The 15,513-nt window shown below is 46.1% G+C and overlaps 1 protein-coding gene across 6 annotated transcripts in view; it reads left to right on the forward strand.

Moving 5' to 3' along the window:
• The first annotated feature begins 468 nt into the window (after window positions 1-468).
• The window catches only part of PHLDB2 (pleckstrin homology like domain family B member 2), a 116,040-nt gene continuing 100,995 nt past the window's right edge, over window positions 469-15,513 (forward strand). For 2 of the 6 annotated variants that reach the window (XM_062623952.1, XM_062623955.1), the window contains exon 1: window positions 469-609. The gene's annotated coding sequence lies outside the window, so the exon portion shown is untranslated. Of the gene's footprint in view, window positions 610-663; window positions 980-15,513 lie in introns of those variants that run through there. The other 4 variants (XM_062623956.1, XM_062623957.1, XM_062623958.1 and 1 more) reach the window with 3 other exon arrangements.

Below are 15,513 nucleotides of genomic sequence, written 5' to 3' on the forward strand. Positions count from 1 at the left end.
TAACTTCTACAGAATATATATCTGTGCAGCATAAGTGAAATGTGAACAGCATAAGCTGCCAGTGTGTGGAAATGTTCATGGTTAAATTGTTTGCAGTAGCAGTGCTACTTTCTCTCCCTTCCCTGCCCCAGAGAGTGTTTCCCCAGACCAGGAATCATATCCCCTTAGAGGGGACGTGGGTGCAAGAGCGAGCATGATTTCATCATGCTGCTTCTCTAGGGGGTGATTTAATATATGTTCTTTTCAGCCTCTCTGCCCTTTAGCAGTGCTGGACAAGGGCACACGTGTATGAATGTGCACATATATGCACGAAGTAGATAACTTGTATGAAGTGTATGAGACTGCCATAACTAGACACATGTACTGCAACAAATTTATGCATGCCCTTTATACTGAGTTTCGCTGTTGCCACAAACCTGTGATTAGCTGTTCAAACAGAATCATTCCTGAATTGCATGGGGCTTGGTGTTTGCCTCTTAGGAGATACTGCTGAACCTGCGTGCGGGTCTTTAGCTGTGGAGGATAACCTTTTCTCTGCTGTCTGAAGGAAAACCAGTTTGAAACCTGGTGTATGCTGCCAACTGCTCTCGTTCTATGTGTACCTGGAAGGTGAGCAGAAAACTGGCAGGCTCTGGAGCTGAGTAATGGTAATGTCACCATTTCTTCTGATGTGATCGGTTAGGTGACACAGCAGTTGCTTGTATTAGACTAGAAAACTATTTGAACAAAAAGCCTGTCTCCAATATAAATCCCAGTAAATGGGGTCAGTTTGTCAAGTTCTCAGGTGAGCAAATGCTGGAAGAAGAAACCAAGTGGATTTTAACTGCTGCTAGTTAGTGAGTCCAGCTGTTCTACTCAGGGATCCAGAGTTTGATGCTTGCTTCTGCTCTGCTCGGCTGATAGCAGTGCTACCGCTTGAACTGGAGACCAAGTGGAATCTTCTGGACAAGACCCAAAGAGTGACCAGGATCATTAACAGGTAACTTGCTGCACAGGTAAGCTGTTCGAATAATCACGCTTAAAATCAACTTTCCCTCAAGTTTAGAGGTCTGCTTTAAATTAGAGGCAAAGGTTGCTTAGAGTAGAAAACAGTTGGTTTTGCATCCTTTCTCATATCTCTTATCTGCAATAGAAATAACTATACCTTGGGGGAAGAACTGCGGGATGATGCAGGGTCTGCTTGAGGAAGAAGCTGCTGTCAGACCTTAAAGGGTTATGTCTGCAGGTCCAGCAAAAATCTGGCCTTTGAGTAGGTACCGTTCCTTTCAGGAACCAGTGAGCACATGCCTCTGGTAGAGCTGTTTAAATGGCCAAATTTGTGAATTAAAAGGCTTTCAGCGTAGTTACGTATGGGCTGAACTTGCGTACAGTTGTGAATTAGGTAGTACTTCAAAGAGGTGAATGCTGCTCCTGTCTGCTTTTGATCATTGTGTTTTCAGTAGTTAAAAATACAACAACCTTGCTTGCAAGGTGCAGTTGCTTAGCTTGGCTTCTAATTGGGAAGCAGAATTGATACAGGGATGCTTTTGTGCTGTGGTAGCTGTAGTGAGCAGCTGCTTGGTGGAAGAAAGAAGGTGGCTGGCAGCACCTTAGGCACTAGTGTGTTAAGGTAGCTAGCTGGTAGCTGCACACAACATCAGCACAGACTGTCCCTTTGTAATGAAGGCATGCTCCTTAGGTGCTGGGTGAACCTTTGGAAGAGTTCTGGTGACTCAGGAGCTGCACAGCAATGAGTGGTCTTCACATGGAGACTTGCAGGTTTCACTTGCATGGCTTAAAACCTTGGTGCGTGCAAAGCCTGTATGGTATTCCATGCTTTGGTTTCTGTGTTTGATCAGAGTTGTAGATGCCTTTGGTGTTTCATGTCTCTTATCATGAGGAAGCTTTGATGGTGTTTTGGTTGCTCAGCAGAGGCGCAGCCACATCCTCCAGCACTTCACTTTGTACTGCAAACAGCCCCTTGGCACTTCAGGTATTTTTGTAACTCCCAAGACCAATTCCTCTTAAGTTGGAAACTTGGGAACGCAATGTACAGAAGAAACTGCGAGCCGAGTTGTGTTCTATCGTGTTGCTTCTTGCAAATACACCATAAGAAAAGGGGAATAAAAGACTGCCTGAGGGGATGTTCATGCCTGCATCAAAGTCATCATCTGGCGGACTGGGTGGAGAAAAACACAGGTTGTTTGAGGTCTGTGTAAAGGAGAATTAAAGATGGTAAAAATACTCTTCTTTAGCTTTCTCTAACTCAGTGTTCACTTCTCTTCTTGTTGATACCACCTGAGCACAGGGTTGGGTTTTGGTTTTCTTTGTTTTCTCCTAACTGGGAACTGCAAAACCTAAAATCACTAGTGCAAGAAAGAAACACAAACCCTCTTCAAAGAGGGGCTGGAGCAGTGCAAAGGGAGGAGGGAAGGTATGCAGTAGAGATGGTGCTGCAACTTGCCCTTTGGAACAGAAAATAAAGCTCTTTTGGTTTGGGGCTCTTTTTTTTAAGGCAGAACAAATTATTACACCAAGCTTGCTCTTTGAATCGCGTCCAGTACAAAGTTTATCTGATCTGTTCAGTGCAGTTCCATGTTTACAGAAGGGCTGAATTGGACTTGATTGCGTCCTTTGAAAGATGACACTGGCAGCAAATAAAATGCAATGTGCCAGGCATTTCTTCTGGGAAAGTAACAATCACTCGTATTTCAGCCTGAAATGATGACCATTTTTATCTGATTTTGCCTTTTTTGTTTTGGAGGAATGATTGGAAGCATTAGAAGCAGTCAGTTCATTCCCTGTGATAGCTGTTGTTGCTGGAAATATGTGCTTTAGCCATTGCCTAAAGTGTATCACAAACATAATCCCCTCCTGGCCCTCCATCAGTCTGTCTTGAAGACTAGCCTTAGTGACAGGATTGTCTGAGGATGAAGGACACAAGCTGTATGACCAGGTTGTCTCCTTTGCACATCACAAACACGGTGATAGAGCCATGAGCCCGGTATTTCTCAAGACTGTTTAACCCTTGCATGCTGGATGTGTGCATTGCGGGGCCACGCACGATGCTGACAATAACACTTGAAACCAGGTGTATCCTTCTAGGCTTTAAGATTCAGAATGAATCCACAAGTCAGGTTTTTTGCTTCCTGAAATAGGTCCACACAGGAAAAACAAGGATAGTTTACACTAGCAAATGGGTAATTTGGGGGATCCTAGTAAGTCCTACCAGATAATTGTTCATTTTCATAATACTGCATTTGCAAGGGGATTTGGCAGTGCCATCTTTGTGCCACCTGGATTTTGTGCGCAAGGGGGGATTGCAGTTTCAGATGGCTACTTTCTATCTCCTGGAAATAATTACTGAAAGCGAGACTACTAAAACATGGCTTGTTTATGGCAATGAACTCAATGATTACCATCTTTCCTTCATGCATTTATTGCCAAGAACAAGAACATTTAAGTAGCTTAATTTCCTTTCTGCATTTAGTTCCTTCCTCCTGTCTTGGGGCTAGGTTTGTTCCCCCTTCAAGGCTAAAGGATAATACAGGCACTGTTAATAACATGCGCCAGGGAACTAGCTTCTCAAGATCATGCTTATAGTAAAACTCAGTTTACCCCAAAGTGAAATAGTTGGCCAGTGAATTTGTTCTCTGCTTTGTTACTCTGCTGTGACTCCTGGAGCAGCAGAGGCTGTGGAAGCTGTTACAGCAGGTCTTTGAGTAGAGAGTGGGGTAAACGAGATGAAAATCAAGCCTCTGGAGGATGCTGGAGCTCCCACTAGATGCCTGTGCTTCTGTACATGGCTAATGAGCAGTCAGCTTGAAATCCTTGACTTCCTGCTCCACTGACTGAAAGTTGTTGGTTAGGGTGGCTTTGGAAAAACTGAGGAAAACCCTTTTTACTGTCCTTATGCCCACTGAAATGTAATATTTAACGTGTAGGTACTGCTGTTCGCCCTGCCTCTCAAGGGGCACAGGCTGGTAGATCCAGAGGTTCACCACTGTAGTGATCCGGATGTCTACCATGTGTTGTGTTACTGTTAGAGATGTGCATGCAGCTGCCCTGTCCAGGCATCTTGCTTTGCTTGGGCCTGGATGGCTTCAGTGGTCTTCACGCCTCCTTTGTGCCTGTGGAACCAAGAGGTGAGGTTTTCCTTGTGGGCCTTAAGCTTTGCCAAAAAGGCTTTGACAATATCAAGCTGAAAACCCCTGTGTTATTGTTATTGTATTGTTATTATAGAAGAACACTGTGACTGCCTTCTACTATGCTGAAAATGACACTGGTGATGATCATACCTGCCCAGATCACAGCTGTGTTGCACTGCATTCCTTAAAGCCTGAGGAATGCTCCAGCTACAGCACGGAGGACTCCAGTATGTAGGCTGACATGGGCTCTAGGCTAAGCAGACCGAAACCCACCTCCCACGTAGGGACTGAAGAATGCCTTCTGCAAAGTGCTGGGGTGCATCTCCAACCTGGTTCTTCCTGCAGGCAGGAACATTACGCACCTCCCTGGGGAATGTGGAACCTCAGGGTCAGAGTTAGGCTCGGCTGTATGCTTTGAGATCCCATCTCTAACATTGCAGGGCACCACACCTTCTCCTCTTGAGGATTCCAGTATGTGGTGGGACAGGAGAAGGAAGGCAAGCAGGCTGTGTCCTCTGTGAGCAGTCTCAAGCCCATGCTCAGACCTCTCTCATCTGTCTTGCTGGTTTCCCATTGCTCAGCACACATCTGCTTTGCCCAGTGAGTCTCATCATTAATGCTGGTGGTGGCATTTCCCTAGCTCACAAGTAGCTGGCATGCAGTTGTGTACCCCAAGAGAGCTACACTACATCAGGTATGGCTTTCTGGCTCCAGGCTGAGACAGGGCTCAGACTGACTGCTTTCCCCAGAGCTGGCTGGTCTAGGACCAGTGTTGAAAGCTGCCTTTTAGTTTCAAAAGCACTTAACCACCCTCCTAAATTATTAGCATTGGCAAGATGCCACCAAATGGGGTGGAATCCAGTTCCAGTGATGTGGTAGAGCTGTTCTTAGTGTTTTCTCTTGGATAATAACCACAAAAGGCCACCTAACACCCATCAAAGTTTCCCCTCCTGATCTGATGGGCGCAGGATACATTAGCACTGAGTCCGAGGGGAAAGTGGGCTCTTGTCTCCTGTGCTTTTCTCTTCTGTGTGCATCAAAAGAAGAGAATTCAGAGAATGCAAGGAATCCTTCTGTCAGTTTTCTCCCTGCTTGTTTTCAGTGCCTAAGAGGGAGAAGCTGGTACCTTAGCAGACTTCCCTGTGGATTTCTATTCAGAACATAATTGTGATGCATTTTACCCTGGTTTTGGTACTTGGAGAGGAGGCATCTTTCTTTCCCCAGGGATATTTAGGACTCCGGTTACCCTGCTGGATTTGCTGGTGTTTGTCAAACTCCATTTGCTGTACTGCCTGCTAGCTGTCGTTTCAACACACCTAGTTGACCTGTGCTCTAGAGCCCTGTTAAACATTGCAGGCATGCTGAAGGAAGGGAAATAATCTCTCTTTAACCTTGAGCACAGCACTTAAACTCACTGCTGTGGCAGAAGGAGCAGTAGTAGATCAACGCTGTGGCTGGTGCTAAACTCACTTGGAGGGAATTGGGCATGGCATGAAGTGTAGAACTGTGAACTTTACACCACGGTGGGATGAATAAGTTAGCATCTCTGTGCTGCCAGGCTTTTCTTTGTGGGGGTGTTGTAACCCACAATGCTTTTAAACATCGAAAAGGAGCACTTGGAAAGGGTTTGAGATTGAGCCCAAGCCTTGCCTTTGCCATGCTCAAGGAGAAGGTCACCAAGAGATGGTTAATAAAGCTTTAGCTGCTGAGCTCACTAAACATTCTTCCAGTTCAATGGCCTATGCAGAATGATGTGTTTGGTCAATGTTTAATTCCTAAGCAACAAATGGTGATTATCATACTAGAAGGCACTTGTGGTGTTGACTGAAGCAATGGAGGCCAAGGATTAAAAAGGTCATGTGGGGAGATCTCTTCTGCAGCCTCAAAGCACTCTCCTCCAGGTCAGGTCTCTTCACAGCAGGAGAAAAGAGGGAGAGGTCCAGGCTGCCTTAAGGGCCAAAACCAGCTTTCCAATAAGAAAACAAACCAGGCCTTGTAAAGGAGAAAGACAAAAGGAGATGTTAACAGTGGGATGGTTGAGGTAAGGCAGGGGAAAGCAGAAAATTGGGAGGCTTCTACCCTTGTCCTGGTGATAGGAGAGCAGGAGCGGAGTGTAGCTGCTGCTGTGGCTTGGAGAGGCAGGCTGTGATTGACAGCAGGAGGGGAAAGGTGCAGCAGCTGCCTGAGGATGCTGAGGGCTGCCTGTGTTGCTCAATCTGGAGAGGAGGTACAGAGAGAACTGCAGACAGAGCCCTGTCCTCACAGAGTAGAGACCCGAGTGGGATGTCACGTAGAAAACTCGAGAAGCTTTCTTGTTGGATGAGTCAGAAATGAGGTGAGCCTCTAGCCCTGCCTCTCTCTTCTCCGAGATCTGCTTTCTCCTGAATGCATACATAGCCTACCTGCCCTTTTAGCAAATACCATGCTCTTAAAAAGCCACAGCCCTTGTGCCTGCAGGAAGTACAGGCTTTGATGCATGTGTGATGCTTCCTGCTGAAGATACCTCAAGGTTGCTACCACACCAGCTAAAGCACTTTGTGTTGGACAGCTAAGTACTGCAGAAGGGCCATCATGGCCAGGCCCATGGGCTCTGAACAGCCACCAGTGCTGTTCATCCTCAAGCGTGGCCTGGCTTTGGCAGAAGCTGCTTTTCCCAAGGATTCTGTGAACTCAGGCTTAGCACAGGGGGCTTGACTCTCACCTCCTGTAAAACCAGCTTAAAGCATTTGATGTTTATAAGTCAGTTTAATAACGCTTGCCCTAGGTCAATGGGACTGGCTGGGCTATTTTGGCATATGTGCCAAGAGGATCCATAGGGCTTCACTTCTTTATTGTCCACGTTTTATACATCACCATGTAAAATAACAATTATTATCTAGGATTTTGTTATACAAAGTGCCATTCAAACCACCGCACCTTCCAGGCTGTGACTCGGTGTTTGGGATTGTGTTGTCCTAAAGGCAGATAGAGCTGTTGCTAATGCTGGGTTTGTGTTTGTTTCTTCTTTGGGTTTCTTATCCTTTAGTAGGCTGAGTAGCTGAGCCTGGGCATGTGCGACACAAATCAGAGTTACGCTTCTGATTGAGAAGATGAAGGCAATCCTTGATCTACCCATAACTCCACTGCTGAACTACTGAGAGAGTGCAAGGCTGCAAACTCATGGTAAGGCTTAAACGCGGCTAGGGCATGCTGCTTCCATCCTAGATACTGACTCCAGCACTGATTTAGTGGGCACCAGGAATAAGTTTTCACCCATGCAATCTTGAGCTGAAAGTTAAGTTTAGTACCCAAATAACTGATCTTTGAGGATTTCAGTTGTGGCACTGACTTAGTTTGCTGATGAGTTGATGCTCCTGTAACCATGCAGGGCAACTCTGCAAAAGTCATCACTTGAGGTCTTCATTCAGTTCTTTGTTTTTATTTCACGCTGTTCACCTTGAGAACGAAGAATAAATGCTGTCTAAAAGTGACATGTCCTATGGGCCCGTATTACTTCACTCAGGAGCAAGCTGTTCCAGCAACCATGGTGCACATTCCAAAGCCATTAGAACAGTTGCATAAGTAAATACTGCTCGGCAGCTGATAAAATGCCTTTCAGATGTCTTTGTAAAACAGATTCAGGTGACCAGCAAAGAGCCACATTCCTTAATCTTTGCAGTCGAATGTGTAAGTACTTATTTTGATTTTTAACAGCTTTTCCTTGTAAATATTGCTGTGAATTCCAAGTAATTTCTCTTGTTGGAATAGCCTGCAACTGAGTGGCAGGAAAAAGAAAAGGTGACCACCACGGACTCCCCACCCCTGCCTGCTTCTCTTTGGGAATGTAACCACACAATGAAGTTATTTGATGCTTGGGTCAACTGGGAAGATGAAGACTTCTAGGGAGTGGGAGGATGGAAACCATGAAAGGAGGATTTCCTCTGCCTATAAACCAGCATGTATGTGACTGCAGTTCATCTGGGAAGCTCCATGAACCAAAGCATGCTTGTGTGCTGCCCAGAAGGAGCACGGCTGCAGGCTGCAGTACTGCTTCCCAAACTTCAAGGACCAGCAAACCTCTTCAGTCCTCAGCTCTTCTCTGTGTTGTCCCTTGTCATAGAGCTTCGAATTCCCAACCTCAACAGCAGTGTAGTCTCCAGCCCGCCAGCTCTTTATTCCCCAGCTGGGAGAACCCTGAGCCAGAGTACACTTGGGTCCAAACAGAGAGACTTGGCCATTATGTACTCCAGGGCCAAAGCTGGAAATCTCTTTTCCAGAAACATGCTTTCATAAATGAAACAAAGCAGTCTTTTAGATATGGGGTTGGGGGGGGGGGGGGGGTGTCAGGGTTTATTTTGTCCTGCTTCTCTGCTTTTCTTTCTCTGCTGTTGTTGATACCTCTTGGTTAAGTGTTACTTTCTCCGGATTGATTCCTTTCTCCCTGTTGCTGCTTTGTGAAGGATGGATAGGAAACTATGGAGGGATAGTGTTCTTTCAGATGCTTTGCTGCTGTGATGAGCTGCTTGGGAAGATGGGAAGTGGGGAAGTTCCCCAGGCCACTCACTGAAAACTCCCAGTGCATGAGCGAAGGAGGCTGATTGTGTGAAGGGAGAGGAGCACAAGCCCTGTGAGTGAGGGCTGAGCCTGGAGAGCAGTAAGGAATGGAAGTGGGCTTCGAGCAAAGCCAGCTGAAGTTCAGCCTGGACAGTGCATGAAGCCAAACCCTAGGTCTGTTTATTTTGACTGGGTAACTTAAGACTTGCACTTGGACGCTGTGGTCCAAGGGCTGGCCAAGCACACAGAGCATGAGCCTGCCTGAGTATGGCAAGTATAGAAATCGTTGGGTTTGTTAATCTACATCCCAAGCCTCTCATATAAGCACATCCTGAACTTCTAAGTGTGTGTGGAGCTCTGGTTCCAGTACAGCACTTGAGAAACGTGTCCTCGTTCCAGTTCTTCATCCTGATGAAGAGAACAGGATTTATAGGAGATATTAAGCACAAAGCTGCCTTTTGTTCTGCACCATATTGAAGTACACAGATAGGAAACGTACACAAAGACCTATTTAATTCCACTGGCTCCAGCTAGCAGGACTAGCATTGTTTGGTTTGGTTGTTTTGGGGGGTTTGGTGTGCATTTCAGTTTGGTTCTGTTTTCATGTGGGTTTTTGCATGTGATTATGTAGCATGAGAAATGGAAGTCAAATAACAGGGCTTGGCAGTTTTCTGTGGACATCCTGTGGGCACGTACCTGGTGAGGGTCCAGATGGGACCAGCTGTAGGGAGGTATTTTTGTTGCCCCTTGCCCGAATGCTTTCCCCCTCTGTTGTGGTTTAAGCCCAGCTGTAACTCAGAACCACGCAGCCCTCGCTCACTCCCCCCCTTTCTCCTCCTGCTCCTGGAGGGATGGGGAGGAGAATCGGAAGAATGCAACTCCCACCGGTTGAGATAAGAACAGTCCAGTAACTAAGGTATAACACAAATCACTGCTGCTACCACCAATAATTATAATGATAAGGGAAATAACAAGGGGAGAGAATACAACTGCTCGCCACCCATGGACTGATACCCAGCCTGACCGAGCAGTGATCTAACCCTTCCAGGTAACTGCCCCCAGTGTATATAGTGGCCATGACGTGCTGTGGTATGGAATACCTCTTTGGTCAGTTTGGGTCAGGTGTCCTGTCTCTGCTTCCTCCCGGCTTCTCCTCCTCCCTGGCAGAGCATGAGGCTCACAAAGTCCTTGGTCAGAGTAAACATTACTGAGCAGCAACTAAAAACATCGGTGTTATCAGCACTGTTCCCAGGCTGAAAGTCAAAACCACAGCACTGCACCAGCTACTAAGGAGGAGAAAAATGACTGCTACTGCTGAACCCAGGGCACCCTCCCTGCTCCCCCTTCAAGCCTGTTTCCAGAACAGCAGCTCATGGTTATGCTTGGTGTAAAGCCCAGTTCTGCTGGTAACCTTGGTCAGCTGTGTCCTGTACCTGGAGCCTGATGTGATAACCAGGTAAATCCAATCCACTTTCTCTCTCCCTGTCTCCCAAGTCTGTTTATAGAGTCTGTATTTCCACATGGCCTAATCTTTTATTTCCTTAATTCTGAGTTAGACTAAACAGGGAAACAATTACTGGTTGTTGTATGACCTCATTTATGGCATCGTTGTCTTCTTCAGCTTGACTCAGTTTACAAAAATAGATGAATCCAAAAAGCAAACCCAAGCACAACAAACGCTTCCAGAATAAGAGATGAGTGTGCCTAAAGCTTTCCAGCACCTCAGTTGTCCTGGCTTTGGTTTGCTGTGAGTTGAAACCTGAACAAAATCATGAGCTCAACCTTATTTCTGCCCATGAGCTCCATTATGTTAGAGGCAAAGATACGGATTTTACCCCCAGCTGTGATCTGAAGAGCTTTACAGGACCTTGTTTGGGTTTAACACCTTGTGGGAAAAGCAAGAGGAAGCTTCTATAGCTCTGCATTTAGTTTCAAGCTGCAGTCAGAGCCTTGCTTTGGCTTGGGGAGGGAGCTGCCTTGGCCATCATCCAGCTGGCAGAGGTGTAGCTTTCAGGACTCCCTATGGAGCCCTGCTCTTTGCAGGTCAGCCCAGCCATGGAGTCTGGCCATGGGCAGGAGAGTTGGGTCCTGGCCAATTTGGCATGCTGTGGTCCTGCTGGGTAAGAGAGCAGCAGGCCAAGACCCAAAGCTCTTACAATCAGGGAGAGGGCCTGAAAGGAACCTGCCTCTCCTGTTCTGGGGACCTGGTGCTTCATACCCAGCACCAGCTTGGAAGGAAGGAGATATCTGCATCATGCAGGACTAGATGGGGGGCATTTCTGTGTCTGTTTCCTAATTCTGCACTGAGTGGAATAGTGCTGGAATCTGCTGCCAAGTTAGCTCTGAGCCCTCCAACTCTTCAGGCTTGTAGCTTTATTGAAGTTATTATAGTAGCTTTCACCTTGAAAGCATTACAGTCTTCAAACTGGGAGCTGTGTTTTGGCTGAGGAAGACCCCAAAATCAGGCAGTGTTCAGATCAAGGCCTTTCTCTGTTGTCACAATTTTGACAATAAAACAAAGAAAAATACTTAAAATCCAGTTGTTTTTACCTACTCCAAAGCTCTCATGCTGGTGTGGCTAACAGAACTCCTGCAAGTGAGCCCACACGGTCCGCAATGTCATTTGCCCATAGTGGAAGAGCTTCCAAATTCCCCTCATGATAATATATCCAGAGTCATCAATGTGACACACATGCATGTATCTGGATTAGAGCTTTCTCTTGAGTCTTTTGATGGAAACCTGGATGGCCCTTCTGCATCAGTGTAGCTGTTTGGTTCTTTGCTGTAGGCCACAGTCTTGGCTTCAGATGCAGACCAGTATGATGAGGTCTGCAGTCTGGGAGTCTGAACTCAAAGACTGAGGCTAAGCCTGACCTATTGTCCCTGCTATCTTCGTTATGTGGCAAAAGGTATGTCTTTGTCACTTGTTGGTTTTCCACTTTGTTGAATTTCCTTTTGAATCATTTCTTGGGAAACAGAACCTTTAAAGCTGCTCTTTCACCTTTACTTTGGGCAAGTAGGCTGAGTGCTGCTACTGTGATAAGGGATTAGTTAGCACGTGAACAGTTTCAAGTACTAATCTCCTGTAGAACATGGGGTTTTGGAAGTGAATAATTGCTCCTTCTCTCTCCTTGTTCTGCATGGCTACAAGGGTATTTCCCCAGTATCTGCATGACAGTAGGAAGTAGGGTGCTGCGTTAGCTCCACTGGTACAGTGCTTCCACAAAAATCAATAGGCAGCTGAGGTTTTGAGTCAGCATTAAAATCACTTTATGGAAAACTACACTGATGATGATCAAGAAAAGAAAATCCTTCACGGTATGACAATACCTTCCCATCTAAGGGAAAGCCAAGACTTGCTTCTCAGTCCCGCAGTGCCTAATCACTGCTCGTAACTCCTCATTGAGTTGCAACAAATAGCAAAAACTTGATTTATTTTCTGAGGTTTTGCTTTTACTTCCAGCTCCTTGAAAGAATCTGTGCTTTCCTCTTGCCATTGAACGAAGATTTGGTCCACGTATTCTTTGTCTTCATGGTGGTTTACTTGAACTTGCTGTATGTAAAGCTAAATGACTCCAGTGTACACATACTGCAGCTGGAATGCTGGGAAGCTGCTTGCTTTTTCCGTGTCCTAGATGCTTGGACATTAATAATGGGGATCTCCGAGTTCCCATGAACCATCTGCTTGCTTCTCAGATGTGGCAAGTCATGAGGCATAGAGTGCTGGGGGACAAAAGGTGTAATGTATTTGTGGGCGAGGAAAATTGAGTCCGAGTTCTTCGTTAGGAAGCCTTTGCAAAGATGTTTCACATCTAGGCACATAATATGCATCCCATCCTTTCTCCTTTAAGTGCCTGATAGTTGGTCCTATTGGAGAGACACTTCTTAATCCTCTCTTGTGTTCTGAGATGTCTTATTGGAAGTCCAGTATCCAGGGAAAAGTAATCAAAAGAAGGCCCCGCAGCACCCTCTGATGTTTAACATCAAGTTAACAAGTCCCAGAATAGCTCCTCAAAGCTGTGGGTGATTTCAGGCCAGGTTTGCATGGTTCAGATTCTTGCTTTACCTTATTTGGCCAAGCAGAATGGGATCCAGCGGTCCCGGGGGAGTCGGCTGGGCAGAGATGAGGCTTTGTTAAGACGAAAGTATGTGCTTTTCGCTTCAGACACACACATGGCTAAATATGGGCTGTGTTAATAACGAATGAATCTGCGTTCTGGCAAGGTTACAGCTTCCTGATGTCCATCAAGTTAAAAAGGCAAGCACGCTGCAGCCCTTAAGCATCAAGCTTTGGCTTTGCCAGCGACTGTATTGGAAGGTGGGGGGGGGAGCGGAGGGATGCGCTAACGTTGGCAGTGATTGTTCTGATTTTGTTTGGGCACAAGATAGCTGGAGTTGTCTAAAACAACAACTTGAAATGAACCCAAGCAGGGCTGACAATGAGAGTTGTCATTTTTGTGAGCAGAGACTGTATGTCACCGTTTCTTTTTTTTTTTTTTTGCTATATTTTTGCTTTAAGTAGTCTTTTTGCTGTGAACAGCTATTCTCCATCTGAAAAATGCAAGCAGACCGAACATAAGATGGCCAAATAGTATGCATAGTTTCAGGGAATAAATATCGGCTTAGGAGCTGATACTGGTCAAGTGGTACAGTTGAGGTGTGCCTTACAAAATGTAGCTCTTGGGACAGGAGCCGTATCAGATTAAAAAGCCTCTGCTGGCTGCATGCATTATTTGTCTATTCACAAGTGTTCTGACTCAGATATTGCCCCTCTGTGCTTAGTTAGGTATGAAGTCTGTCGACACTTGGGCTGAGGTGAAGAGCATAAGGGAGACAGTAATGGAGAAGCATAGATGTGTTGAAGTGTGTGCTGCATAAAGCATTAACTGTATAACCACTCCTTAAGACCTAACAACTAGGTTGGGATTCCCTTAAGAGCAAGGGGAGGGTATGGCCAGAGGCATCCAGGAAGCTATCAAGCGCAGAGTAGATGTTAGGAAATAGGTGTAGGTAATGAAACAACTCCTATTGCTTACTTGGGCACTGCTGATGGGATAAGATGAGCTAGACCATGGCATTGTTAGGGTCAGAAAGGACCTTAAGATCTCGTAGTTCCAAACCTCCCGTCACAGGCAGGGAAATCCTTATACCCCTTAACAAAGACATTTAGCTTCTCAAATAATTGCAGGCCAAAATCCTTATTAGGGGATTCTCTGCTCTCAAAAAAGGTTAGAAAAAGCCAACCAAGTCTCACTTTGCTATTAAATGGGACTTGAGGTGAAACATGGAAGAAAGGCTGAGAGGGTAGGTCCCAAAGTGACTTGTTTGGGAACGCATTGCATCTCGAGCTCAGTTGCTTCTTGAGCTTACTGTGCAGGTGATGAAAACATGAATCATCACCAGTGCTTGTTGGAGATCTTGAAAGCAAGATGGCCTGAAGAGCTTGCAGGCCCACGATGACATGGTGCATGTCGGTGCAGCTGCATCATGAACAGATGGGGGGCCATGCAGATGGGGGATCAGTTGCACCATGGCTACAACCCTGTCTTGATACCTGTTCTTGAAACTTGCCAGTCTTGTGTCTACGTATGACCATATTTTGAGTAGAGCTGGTGGGAGTTTTCTTCAAGAGTCTTGCAGAAAAGGATTTTTACTGAAAAATCACGGGGAAAAAAGGAAAACTCTTCCTGGACAGTTCCTTTTGAGGTTTCTTGAGCTCTGTGTCAAATCTTTTCCATGAAAAGAGAAGGATTTTAAAGTCAAGTCTTGCCTTTAGACTTCCTGTGAGTATTTGTGCTTTGTGATGGGATGGAGGAGAATATTGGTTCCCATAAGCGTTGTGTTGATTAAAGACTTGGCAGACCTTGGACCATGTGAAGTGTTTCAAAACCTCTGTTAGTTTTGATGTGAATGACATTCTCGGTCTTTATAAGTGGCTTTGAAAGGCAAAGAGCTCCAAAAAAAGCCAAGGGCTGGCATTCCTGCTCTAATGCATTTGCATGTCCAAGGGCAACACAACTTTACTGGCCACTGATGTATTCTCTTCTTCAGTGCTAATGTTTGTACCTGAGTAGTTGTAGGAGTGAAAGACTTAGGTTGGAGTTGCAGGGGGTTCAGGGCTATCCCAAGTTATGCTCAAAGCCTCTCAGGCTCCACACCAGGATTAGGGACTTGATCCTGGAAGTTTTGCCACAGCTTTCTGTCACGGTTGGTGCTATTTTTACTTCTGTTGCCTGAAGGTGAGCTGATGTTAGGAGATGGTGACCGCTAAGGACTGATTTCACTTGGCTGTATGGCTGGTACAACTTTGAAATGTGGGACCTGCTCAGGAGCCTGCTCTGGACCAATGTCCTCCAGTGGCTGGAGATGGAGTGAGTGAAGGACTGAGAGCTGAATATAATAGAAGTCCTCTTAAATGGTGGCTTGTTTGGCACCCTATGGCCAGTACCCAAGGCGCTGGCACAGGGTGCCCAGAGAAGCTGTGGCTGCCCCATCCCTGGCAGTGTTCAAGGCCAGGTTGGACACAGGGGCTTGGAGCAAGCTCCTCTAGTGGAAGGTGTCCCTGCCCGTGGCAGGGGATTGGGACTGGATGAGCTTTAAGGTCCCTTCCAACCCAGAGTCATTCCATGATTCTGATTCTGCACCGTACCTATGACAAGCTATAGGATTTTGATAAGCTCTATCTTCTCATGCATTCAGACTGTCACACAACTATATATCTGTGCAAAGGCAGGGATGCAGCAGGCTTATGGACTTTCACAGGTGAAAGACCTGTGTAGGAACCAATTTAGCTTGGGAAAAGCGTACCACAGAAATGAAACCATTCCTGCAGCCCTCATGGGCTTTTTAGCAA

This window comes from Pezoporus occidentalis, unplaced genomic scaffold, assembly GCF_034315485.1.
Source record: "Pezoporus occidentalis ecotype Australia unplaced genomic scaffold, CSIRO_AGI_Poc_V1 ctg26, whole genome shotgun sequence".
NCBI lineage: Eukaryota > Metazoa > Chordata > Aves > Psittaciformes > Psittacidae > Pezoporus > Pezoporus occidentalis.